Raw genomic sequence first — 13,674 nt, 5'->3', positions numbered from 1 at the left:
ATTTGAGTTGAGAAAAATGTTGTGTTGAGAAAAATATTGGAGTTGAGATTTGGAAATATGTTGAAGTGCTTTTTACATGTTTTCTGAAGAACTGTTTTATCCAAAATACAGATGGCACTTTGCCAAAATTTTTACAGAAATTCCAAATAATTCAAATGTGTTAGTTCTATCACTTCAGTTCAAAAAAGGTTTTTACACCTGTAAATAGTGCTCACCACTATAAAAGAAGTAAGAAAAGTTTTTAAAATCCCTTGTAGTGTATTTAATGGGTTATCAGTAGACGGAGTTGGTAATCATTAGGTATACTACGGGATCATGTTATGCCTTACGGAGGGGTAGGGTGTGACATGTTTTAGTGGTATCAGAGCAAGTTTTTAAAATTCTATTTTCACCTGTAATTTGAATACTCTTTCTTCATAGTACAACTGCTCAATGTCATTGTTTGATACATACAGTACATTACATTATAAATATGCACTAACGGGAGAAAATCTCCTTGTGTTAATTGTTCGGGAGGTCTAAGATCCTCGAATTGACTATGGAAGAGGGTGATCGTTCAGTCGATCAATCGATAGAGGCTGAGGTACAAGTTGAGGGCCCAGCTCCACAAAGTGTCGAAGGCCCGACTGTACCAGTTTTACCGGTACAAATTAAAATTACTGCACAAATGGCCCAGCAAATGGCCACTTTTTTCTAACAAATGGCTGATAATCATCGGTCAAGCCCAAATCTGCACCCAACCCCCACAAGGGCAACATGAAATAAAGAAGAGGGAGAAACCTATGGGTCAGAGCTCAAGCAGTAATTTGAGAAAGAGAAAAGAATATGAGGAGCCCCGAGCTCAGGGATATAACAGAGGTGGATCATCAAGGCAGAGACCACCAAGGTTCAGTCGTCGAACAACTAGAAGTTCCTACCCTCCCCGCCAATGTGAAACTTGTGGTAGAAATCATGGTGGGGTATGCTATAAGGCTATTGGAGCTTGTTATAACTGTGGAGGCACAGGACACTTTGCTAAGGACTGCACCAGTAGTCGCAGAGTTGGACCACTTCCTACTACTGCAGAAGGGTCGATTCGAGCCACATCACGTAAGTTCACAACCACCCAGCAGAGGTAGAGGCAGGGGTAGAGGTAGCCCAGCAGGCAGCCAAACCACAGTGAAACATTCAGAGCAAGATAGTGCTCCAGTCAGAATCTATGCAATGAGACAGAGAGAAGAGGCCGAGACATCTGATGTTGTGGCTGGTACCTTCTCAACTTTTAATCAAGATGTGTTTGTGTTATTTGATCCGGGTTCTACCCATTCTTATGTGAGTGCTAGCATCATTGAATGCATTGTTGTTCCATGTACAAAAATGAACTTTGAGGTGCTAGTAACAAGTCCGCTAGGACAGGAGGTCAGGGTTAATAAAATGTATAGGGATTGTCCTTTGGTGATCCAAGGACACACTTTTCTGTCTGATTTCATAGAAATGCCCTTCAGAGATTATGATATCATCTTGGGCAAGATTGGTTAGCTAGGCATCATGCCATGATTGACTGTAGATTGAAGACAGTCACTTTTGGTCTCCCCCAGTACAGTGATGTGGTAATACATGGGAAGAGGCAGCTATTGCTATCAAACATCATTTCGGCTGCACTAGCCAGAAAAATGATCAGAAAGGGGTGTGAAGCATACTTGGCACATGTGGTAGACGCCCAAGTGGAGAGTCCAGCATTGAAAGACATCCCTATAGTACATGACTTTCCAGATGTATTTCCTGATGAATTGATAGGATTACCTCCGGAAAGAGAAGTGCAATTTGAAATTAATGTTATGCCTGGTGTGGATCCAATCTCCATAACACCATACAGAATGACACCAGCAGAGTTGAAGGAGTCTGAATACTTTTATGTTAGTGTTAGAATTATATGTTCTGTTGTTATTCCTTTACAGGGGAATAAATTTCGATGCATTAGTGATTAGACCTTTAAGATAAGGATTGTGATAATAAGTGAAATTAGTTTTGGAAGAGTTTATCAGTGAAAAGTATTTTCTGACACACCATAAATTTTAAAGCTAATTGGCGAGCCTACTTAACGTAAGGCAAGAGGACGTAAAAGTAAGATGCAATAATGGAATTGCTCTAGATGAGGGCAAGGATGTTACTGTTAGTAATTACTAATGGATATTGTAATCGGAATAAGTTTGGATATAAGTGAATTCGAAAAGGATAAAAGATAGGAAAGTTTGATCTATTGGAATGTATCGTAGTAACTATGCAATGTTCTTGATGTTTATACTGTAAGCTGCAGATTACAGTACTAACTTGAGATTATTGTGTAGAGCTACGTACTACCCAATAGTACACCTAAATGAGAATAGTTGCCAACGGCATAAGTTTTGGTATAGTTATGCCAGGACAGAATTTAATTGTTAGAAATAAGTTTGAAAATCCTACTTAGGGATCTAAAACTCAAAAGTTAGAATATCGAAAGGTTATAGTTCAGTACAAAAGGAAGGAAGTTATATAATATTGACAGATAAAAAGAGTTATGGATGTAAAAATTTGAACAGTTGATTCAGATATAATAAAGAAATGTTACGAATGTGAGGAAGACTATGGACTAGAATGGTCAGAGGACCAATGACTAGATAAATGATTCTAACATGACCTCAAGGGTCATTCAAGAAGGAACATGAACCAAAATATTAGACAGCACAATAGTAAGAGGAGATTGGTGTTATACAAACAAATTAAACGTTATATTAGATTGTTAAAAGTCTTATACAAATTTGAGGAAAAAAAGATTATACGATCGTATAGAAAGGAGAAAATAAACATATGACTATTGTAAGATGGCTATTGGGTAAAATTTCGTGGACGAAATTTATTTTAAGGGGGGGAGAATTGTAACACCCCTAAGTTCGGTAGTGCGTTCTACTGTTCCGGTGACCAGTGTTGTCCGGACAGCTAGGATGTAACATCCTCCCGGTAGCAACTCCGTACATTCTACTGTTCCGGTGACCGGTGTCAGTCCGGACAGCTAGAACGTCCGAAAAAATATTTAAATTAAAGTGGGGGACCATAATTAACTCAAATATTAATAAGAAAAATTTAGGAAAAATTTTAGAAATAAAATACAACCAAGTTAAACGAGCCGGTGCCCAAGCGATGGGTAACCAGAGGTAAGTTGCGGTTCTCGCAACGAGGAGCCCTAGACCCGGGGAAAAATTTTAAAATAATTTTTGGGACTCCAGAGAAGGGTTATTGAGGTTCCTATGGCATTAGAATGCCAAGAAAATATTTAGAAAAATTTTTCAATCGGTACAGACAATTTTGACCCGTTAAGCCAAACGGAGGGCATTTTGGTCATTTCGCCTTCAGAGGTGATTTTTGGCCGACATGTCCAGTTAAGTAAATAATTATTATGATCTAAAATATGAATAAATATTGCTAAAAATTAAATTGAAATTTAGTAGAAAAGAAAAGAAAGAAAAAGGAGCTAAATTAGGAATTATGATGTCATGCTTAGGTAATTAAAAATGCTATGGCCAATCACATTAAAGCAAGACAATTAAAATTCAATAAAAAGGGATAAATGAGGCAGAATTCTAGAAATTTCAGCAGCCCTTTCTCTCTTCAAAAAACGTTACCCATGCTCCTCCATTTTTGGTTCTTAAAAGCTTCAATTTCCATGCTTTCCTCACCCCAAAACCCTAAGTCACCTTCACTAAAAACTTGTCTCTACCTCTTGGGAAGTGTTTGGCAGCCTAGAAAAGGAAGGAAAGTGAAGTTTTAGCTTGGAGAAATCTGCCCTACAAGAAGTTAAAGTGAGGTTAGTGCCTACTTATATGCATACTTCTTTGATTCCATGTTAGAAGCTTGAAATAAGTGAGAAATTGTAAATTAAATGAACATGAATTATGTGTATACATACTATGAATTTTCGGCAGCCCTTGTGAAGGAATTATTTTGATAGTTTTGATGGACTTAGAGTGAACTAGAGCTTATGTTTAAAGTGTATACATATACATATACAAAGAATGGAAGAGTTAAATAAGGAATTTGTGAAAACTCATATGGGAATTAGGGTTTTGAGAAGTGAAAAATTGACTTGGCTTAGGAAATTGTTAGAGAACCTTTTAATGGTCAATTAGTGACCATTTTAGGTATGTTGACCATGAATTGGACTGAAAAATAGTATAGCCAAGTGAATGTGTAGGCTGCCTTGTGAGTGCAGCAGAGTGACTGAAATTTCAGTCCACTTGCACAGCCATAACTTTGTCTGTGTAGGTCCAATTGATGTTTGGCCAATTGGAAATGAAACTAGGCTTATAATGGCACATTTTTTCTGAAGAAACCATGCCCAAAAGACCAAAGCAAGAGGACCAAAACTTGGCCCCAATCCGGATACCCTGCAAACAGCCCCTGCAGAAATGACCAAATAAATAGTAACTGTTCATTTGGCCATAACTCACTGTAGATATGGTCAATTGACCTGAAATTTTTACAGCAACAAGATAGGATATAGACAAACAACTTTCATGAAGAACATTACCCCAAATTATGCCAGTAACCCATTCAAATTATTGGGCAAAGGTAAGTTATCAAACCTGCAACTCTGCAGATTTTCACTTGAGCAGTAATGTTTGGATGGCTATAACTCTCTCTAGAAAACTCGGATTTAGGCGATTCTTGAACCGATGGAAACCTAAGGTATGGTAGAACATTGTATAAGAAGAAAGTTAGACCAAATTATGAACTTAACTTGATCAAATTACTGACCAAATTTGGACCAAAAATCTGCCAGACCAAAAATCTCAGCATGAACAGTACACGTGAACAGTAAACTTATTTTGGCCATAACTTGAGCTACAAAACTCCAAATGGAGTGATTCAAAAAACGAAATTCAACTAGACAAAATAAGGAACATTTTATATGAAGGAAGTTTTGTCAAATTCCAACAGTAAATCGACCAATGAAACAGTGCAACTTCGGAGCACCAAAACCGAAAATTGGCAATTTTGCCAAAATGACCTAAGTTTTGAGAAAGTGACCAAAACCAACAAGTTTTAAATGAAAAATGTAGTATGTTGGAAGTGCCAAAGTCAATGTACATATTTTCTATGCAAAAGTCAACATTTTAGTTGACTAATGAAGTGAATAGTGACATGAAAACTTGAAATAAGCTTGGAAATGGATTTGGTAATTGATTCCATCAAGTTTTAAATACAAAATGTGGTATGTTTGGGGTGTTAAAACCAATACACCTATTTTCTATCCAAAAGTCAACATTTTTGTTGACCAATGAGGTGAATAGTGACACCAAAACTTGAAATTCAAAATTTGAAATTAGAAATGCATCTAGGGGACTTTAAATTGTAATTGGCAATTAATACTAGTAAATGTAAAACTCAAAATGTGGGATCTTGGTGTAATTAGAATTAATATATCCATTAAGTATAAAAAGGTCAACATTTTGGTTGACTAGTATGGTGAATAGTAATCAAAATGATTAGTGAATTAAGATGAAGACCTAGAACCAATTCTAAGCTTAAATGCTTAGAATTGTATGACAAATATGGACTATGCATCCTAGTCAAAATTGTTAAAAAGAAATTTAGGCCATAAATTTGAAATCCATGAAATATTCATGGATTACTTGAAACATGAAAAATAAGTCACCTAATTGATGTGAATAGATAGTTAGGGCATATATGCCCATCACAAATGGAATTCATAAAATATTAGTAACTCAACTTGAAATATAAAATTTGTAATTACATAAGTAGATTCTTGAATGTATAAATGAGAAAGGAAAAATGTTTTGAATACAATGGTACATGTGAACCATTGTTTAGAATTGTGATCAATATGAATAACATAATGAATGGATAAATAAACTATATTAATGAATGAATGAGACATTAGTTCTCATTATTGTAAAGAGGAGAAGTATTTTGAGTACAATGGTATAAAAGAATAATTGATGTGAATTGTGATCATATAAATGATCAAATGAATGTATGAATTATGATTGAAATTTATCATGAAATAATGAAGTCATAAAGCACAATATATTAACATTTTAAAGTATTAAATGCCCTAGTATTCCTAACAAGATTGGTTTGGATAGTTTGGCATGCCAATAGGGTATTGTTTTAGTAGTACTGCGAAAGGCTTTATGCTTGTATTCATGGCTTTTATGCCCGTATTCATGGCTTTTATGCCCGTATGCATGGCTTTTATGCCCGATTATGTGATATCATGGCTTTTTAGCCATACTGACTGCATACATGGTTGACGTTCTGCGTCCCATAGTATGACGGCCCGAGGCACCGCGGTGTCCAGTGCCAACGACCCGTTATCCAGTCCAGTCGTCCAGTATAGGTTACTTGGGCAACCAAATGAATGGAAAAGTATAACTGTAATTGAACTGATTGTTAAAGAAAATACGAAAATTAAATATCAGGAATGATTATGATAGAATACAAAGAAACTCAAGATCATGAAGAAAATAATTAACAAAATGCATGAATAAGTAAATATCATAAAACGTAATTAGCCCTCGACTAAACATTAAGTTGGTAATTATTCAGTTCTTATGAAAACAATGGCTAAGAAATTATGATTTTTATTTGCATATTATATTTTCTTGCATTATTGGCACCACTAAGCTTTATGCTTAGCGCGTCGCTTTTGCAACGCGTAGGTACTGAAGAGTTGGACAGAGGGCCCGGTAGACCACAGATTGGGTAAGGCCATTCACAGTTCTGCATAGTGTCCGTGTCACCTCACCTTTCACAGTGCATTGGTAGGACACTAGATTTCATTTTGATATTTTGTAACTAATTTCCATTTTCTCATATGTATTTGAACTTATGTAATAAATTTTGATATTCATGTAAATAATGAAAATTGTATTTGTGAATGGAAGAGTGGATGTCTATTTATGACTTGTACATGATTAATAAATGAGATGATGATTGAGAACTGAAATTGATAATTGTTGAGATTTTGATAAATGGAGTTGAGATGATTGAATATGAATATATGAAGTGTTTTTCACAGGTTCCGAAGAACGGTTTTCTCCATTTTTAGCCGGTACTCCGCCGGATTTTTTTTTAAATTTTCGGAACCTCAAATAAATTACAATTTCAATAAATGAATTATATTTCACAAGTTATATTCAAAACTACGATAAAAATGAATTAAGATAAAATAGAGTTCTCCGGCACACTGAGTGGCATAACTTGCTCGGCTACACTGTAGTCGGGTAAGGGGTGTCACATAGGATGCCTAGAACTACACTTTGATATGAGTGAGGAGATATAAAATAATGAAATACAAGAAAAGAAAATACAAGAAAAGCAAAGAAAATTGATTGGGTGATGTATACTAAGTATATTGTGAATGTATACTTGAATTTGGAAGCTTGGAACTTTATTCAAAGTGAGGAATAAATTGGCAGCCTGGTTTGGTGAACCATAAGGATTTTATTTCATGTTTAGTTTATGGAATAATGATGTTAAAATGTGTTGGTTGTTATGGCATTTTGAGTGTGTGTATGGTGGTGTGAAGTGGGACATGTAAATGAGCATGTATAGGTGATTGAATTGTTGTAAATTGGATTGAAAAATTCTGCACTTGTTGGTGCACATTGAATGTAATTGTAAGCTGCCAAAATGACCTATAATGTGTTGTGAATTATGTTTATGTCATGGTACAACCAGAATTGGCTTGAATGTTAAGTTTGGTAAGTGTTAGGAGTGATCCTTGATGTGTATGGAAGAAATGCAATAAGGCAGTTTGAGTTTTAGGCCTATAACTTTAAGTGTGTGGCTCCAATTGGCATGAGACCAATTGGAGGTGAAACTAGGCACAAAATGTGCCAACTTTCATGAAGGAAGCTTGCCAAAATTCTGCTTGCAAGGTAGCTTGAAAAATGACCAAATCCGGATTAAGTGCAATTGAGGCCTGAAAATTGACCATTTGGACAGCAGTTAGTGTTTAGGCCATAACTCACTCAAACCAGGTCCAATTGACCTGAAATTTTAACCATGAATAGTTAAGACCCATATCTACAAGTCTTATGAAGACACCAAAGCCCATAAAAGACCATAAGTAAGTCAAACAGCTTGCACAAGTTCGGGTCCAAAAACTGGCCGAACCTAAAATGACCTAAAATGACCAATTTTGGTGCAATTTTACCAGCAATAGTAAAATAACCATAACTTGGTCTACATAACTCAGAATAACCTGAACTTTTGCCCCGCGTTCTATAAGACATAGATCTACAAGTTTGTATTTTTGACCAAAACCCGAAAACTAAGGGAACTAGGTCGTCCGGCTAGGTCAAACTAGTATCCCGGAATCCAGCAAATTGCAAGATAACGCAGTATACATGGAAATGAGTTAGGTAAAATGTACCAACCCTAAAAGACTATCGAATGTGACATATTAGTAACACTAAAACCTAATTTATCTAGAATACATCGAGGGTCGAAATATTAGGTTGACTAAGCAAATATTAGAATTCAGTGAATTAATTATCAAGCATTATCGTTAGAGACAGTTTAAATGAGTACTGAAACACTTCAAATTGTGTTTCTCAGTTAGCAAAGACTCAGAGAAAGGGAAGGAAACACTGAGTCAAGGCCGAGACGATTATCGAGGTTTGTGCACTGTGATTATTTCTTTTGAATTTTTCAATTGAAATAAATTATGTCTATTTGTATATTATTGTTTTCAATTATGGAAATGTGTTTGAATGGGTACTTATTGCTTCAAAAGCATTGTAAATGGTTTGAACTCAACTCAACTCAACTCAACTAAGCCTTTATCCCAAAAATTTGGGGTCGGCTATATGGATTCTCTTTTTCCACTCTTAACAATTTTGGGTTAAATCCTCAGTAATGTGTAATACTTCTAAATCATGTTGTACTACTCTCCTCCAAGTCAATTTAGGTCTAACCCTTTTTTTCTTTCTATCCTCTAACCTAATGTTCTCTACTTGTCTAACTGGAGCCTCCGTATGTCTACGCTTCACATGACCAAACCACCTTAATCTCTCTTCTCTCAACTTATCTTCAATTGGCACCACTCCTACCTTTTCTCTAATACTTTCATTACGGACTTTATCTAGTCTAGTATGGCCACTCATCCACCTTAACATTCTCATCTCTGCAACTCTTAGCTTAGATGCATACGACTCTTTCAGTGCCCAACACTCACTACCATATAACATAGCCGGTCGTATGGCTGTACGGTAAAATTTTCCTTTTAATTTATTGGGAATCTTACGATCACATAAAACTCTCGTGGCACGTCTCCACTTCAACCATCCGGCTTTAATCCTATGACTAACATCCTCCTCACATTCCCCATCTATTTGAAGGACTGAGCCTAGATATTTAAAGTGATTACTTTGGAACAATACCACTCCATTCAAACTAACTCCTTTCCTATCACCAGTTTGGCCTTTACTGAACTTGCAATGCATGTATTCTGTCTTCGTTCTACTTAACTTAAAACCCTTTGACTCTAGAGTACTTCTCCAAAGTTCTAGCTTCCTATTGACCTCTCTTGGAACACTATCATAAGCCTTCTCCAAATCAATAAAAACCATGTGTAGATCTTTCTTCACATCTCTATATTTCTCCATCAAGCTTCTAATGAGAAAGATCGCTTCCATACTTGAACGACCGGGCATGAAACCAAATTGATTGAGAGAGATAGAAGTATCATGACGTAGTCGATGCTCCACAACTCTCTCCCACAACTTCATAGTATGGCTCATGAGTTTAATTCCCCTATAGTTTGAGCAACTCTGTATGTCTCCCTTATTTTTAAAAATAGGTACTAAAATACTCTTCCTCCATTCATCAGGCATTTTCTTTGAGTTTAGAATCTTATTAAATAATTTAGTTAACCATGCCACTCCCATATCTCCCAAATACTTCCACACTTAAATTGGTATTTCATCGGGTCCACAGGCTTTACCCACTTTCATTCTCTTAAGTGCTTCCTTTACTTCTAAAGATCTAATCCTTCTAGTATAATTTACATTCTTTTCTATTGTTCTATAATCTATATTCACGCTATTTCCATTTTGACTATTATTAAAGAGATCATTAAAATAATTTCTCCATCTTTCTTTAATGTCCTCATCTTTGACCAACACTTTTCCTTTCTTTATAACTTAATGCACCTAACTTGATTGAGATCTTGACATTTCCTTTCTCTACTCCTTGCTAATCTATAAATATCTTTCTCCCCTTCTTTAGTTCCAAGTTTCTCATATAACTTTTCAAATGCCTGTGCTCTTGCTTGACTAACTGCCTTTTTTGCCTCTTTCTTTGCTATCTTGTACTGTTCATATGCCTCATTATTATCACATTTAGGTAATTTCTTATACCATTCCATTTTTCTCTTCACTGCCTTTTGTACTTCCTCATTCCACCACCATCTCTCTTTTGAGGGTAGTCCATGTCCTTTAGACTCTCCAAGTACTTTTCTAGCTACTTCTCTAATCTTTGATGCCATCTGTATCCACATATCATTGGCCTCCATATCTAGCTTCCATACTTCGGACTCGAGAAGCTCATTTTTGAACTTCACTTGCTTTACTCCTTTGAACTCCCACCACTTTGTTCGAGCTACACTATTTCTTCTGACCTTACTTGAATTGTTCCTAAACTTGACATCCAAGACCACCAACCTATGTTGACTTGTTAAAGCCTCTCCTGGAATGACCTTGCAATCCTTGCATAGAGCTCTATTTGTCTTCCTAGTTAAGAGGAAGTCGATTTGGCTTCTATGTTGCCCACTTTTGAAAGTCACTAAATGTGACTCTCTTTTTATAAAGTAGGTATTTGCTATTATTAGGTCGTATGCCATAGCAAAATCAAGGATGTTTTTTCCCTCCTCATTTCGACTGCCAAAACCAAAACCTCCATGAACATTCTCATAACGTTGCCTATCACTTCCTACATGTCCATTCAAATCTCCACCAATGAAAACATTCTCTTCATTCGGTATGCTTTGCATTAAATCATCCATATCTTCCCAAAACCTTTGTTTACTCTCACTGTCTAGTCCTATTTGTGGGGCATAAGCACTAACTATATTTATTGTTTCTCCTTCTAGTACTAGCTTTACTAGTATAATTCTATCTCCTACTCTTTTCACAGCTACTACTGCGTCTTTCAATGTTTTGTCTATGATTATACCCACTCCGTTCTTGTTTCTCTCCTTTCTGGTAAACCACAATTTGTACCCTGAATTACCCACTTCCTTACTTTTCTCTCCTACCCATTTAGTCTCCTGAATGCAAGCTGTCACACCCCGGCTTAGTGGGCCCCCTCTTCTATCATGGGTGGCCATCTTGCGTACTTCTAAAGGCGCGATGCAACTCAAATCGGTATTGTCCGCTTTGGTGGAGTTCAATCCCTTCGCCCTGCAGAGCTAGGATTCGAACCCATATCACCTCACGGATTTGCTTCGCCTCTTACCAATTGAGCTGCTACAACTCAAATCCGTGAGGTGATATGGGTTCGAATCCTAGCTCTGCAGGGCGAAGGGATTGAACTCCACCAAAGCGGACAGTACCGATTTGAGTTGCATCGCCGGCCTCTAGAGGAGTACGCTGGCAAGATGGCCACCCATAGAGGGGCTTGAGCTGGGGCCCACTAAGCCGGGGTGTGACAATAAAAAAATTTGGACCATTTCTTGATTTGTGCGTGTCATCCTTGCGCAGGGGCCATGCTAATCTTCTCTGTATTGTTCCAATTTTATCGGATGTCCCCGCAGCTCAATTGGTAAGAGGCGAAGCAAACCCGTGAGGTGATAAGGGTTCGAATCCTAGCTCTGCAGGGCGAAGGGATTGAACTCCACCAAAGCGGACAGTACCTTGTGAGTCGCACTGCCGGCCTCTAGGGGGGTACGCCGGCAAGATGGCCACCCAGAGAGGGGCTTGAGCTGGGGCCCGCTAAGTCGGGATGTGACACAAGCAATATTCACCCTTCTCCTTTCCAAGGTATCCACAAGCTCCATTAATTTTCCTGTAAGTGATCCAACATTCCAAGTACCAACCCTAATCCTCCTCCTATCCTGCTCCTTCCTAATTGGTTTCCTTCTATGATATCTTCTATTGTTTTCTATGTCTATCTTGTGTTCTGTTCCACTATTTGTTCTACTATCTGTCCTATGGACTAACTTCTTTACCCACACCCGTCCATGATGTGGGAACCCTTGCTCACTTAACACCACACCCGGGCGCCGGCATGGCGCGTCGCTTTCGGTGAACGCCCTACACCCTTGCATATTTATCACTACACCCAGGCTTCGATGTAGCGCGTCGTTAGTAGAGGAAGCCCCAACGTTTATATCTTTTGAATCCATATCATAGGGTGTGACGAAATTTTTATGCTGGTTGTCACCTATCGTAACCCTCCTCCTTTATCCGGGCTTGGAACTGTGGAAAAATTGATTTAGTGTGATTTGTGAAAATTTGAAGTTAATTATGAATTGTGTTGCCATTTTGTGAATGAATTTATGACTTTAGAAATTTATTGGATTCTCACGAATCATTTGAATAAAATGTTTGGAATTGATTTTGTGTTCACACTTAGCATGACAGTATCATATCATTCCTTCTCCATTTATGGGGTGGTGATCATTTATTTTCCTTCTCCATTTATGGAGTCGTGATCATTTATTTTCCTCCCTCTCTGGTATACTAGTTGAGGTGATCGGATGAGTACTCATTATATAGCTAGCTCCCTTCCTCATTGATTTTGATTAGTGGGGTTGTGATTGCTTTGTTGTGGTGTACAACGTGGCATTGATCGGAAATTTTATGTCATGGCTTAAGTTGTGTATGAATTGGCAACACTGTATTCTTAAATTATTCGACTAAATTGTGTTATTATGAGCTTTGATAATTTGTGAAATGGAGTTTAAATTCTTATTGACATTCACTGTCTTTTGAATTTAACTATGTTTTGATCACTGAGATTTATTGTGATATTGTGTTAAATTCCTTATGACGTTCATTGTCTCGAATTTAACTATGGTTTTATGTATCCATCATTTTTATGATTTATAAATTGTGATTTAAAGTTGTATTTGGTTAATGTTGTGCACCACTGAGACATTGTCTCGGTGATAGCTTTCCATTGCTGTTGCAGGTAGACAGATGGACAGGGCAGCAGACTAGGCTACTAGTGCTTCAGTGAGAGATCATCGAGTATATTGAGTATACCATATTTTGCATTTTGTATTGTAATGTATGTTTACTGTATGTATATATTGTTTTTGGTTTTGAGCAATTGTAAATTAAAATTGTACATTGAAGTTGTAAAATAATTATGAGTTATTTTGGCTTGTAAAAATTGTATTATATTTCTTGTATCTCAGTCTTTGAAAAATCACTGTGGATTTGAGTTGAGAAAAATGTTGGAGTTGAGATTTGGAAATATATTGAAGTGCTTTTTACAGGTTTTCTGAAGAACTGTTTTATCCAAAATACAGATGGCACTTTGCCAAAATTTTTACAAAAATTCCAAATAATTCAAATGTGTTAGTTCTATCACTTCAGTTCAAAAAAGGTTTTTACACCTGTAAATAGTGCTCACCACTGTAAAAGAAGTAAGAAAAGTTTTTAAAATCCCTTGTAGTGTATTTAA

General features: G+C 36.8%; 1 pseudogene; it reads right to left on the bottom strand.

Moving 5' to 3' along the window:
- Positions 1–11,698: 11,698 nt before the first annotated feature.
- LOC131178831 (U6 spliceosomal RNA) lies at positions 11,699–11,814 on the bottom strand (annotated as a pseudogene).
- Between the last annotated feature and the right edge of the window lie 1,860 nt (positions 11,815–13,674).

This window comes from Hevea brasiliensis, chromosome 3, assembly GCF_030052815.1.
Source record: "Hevea brasiliensis isolate MT/VB/25A 57/8 chromosome 3, ASM3005281v1, whole genome shotgun sequence".
Lineage (NCBI taxonomy): Eukaryota > Viridiplantae > Streptophyta > Magnoliopsida > Malpighiales > Euphorbiaceae > Hevea > Hevea brasiliensis.
Note: the sequence above shows the minus strand (reverse complement) of the source record. Positions and strands in the feature narration are given on the sequence as shown.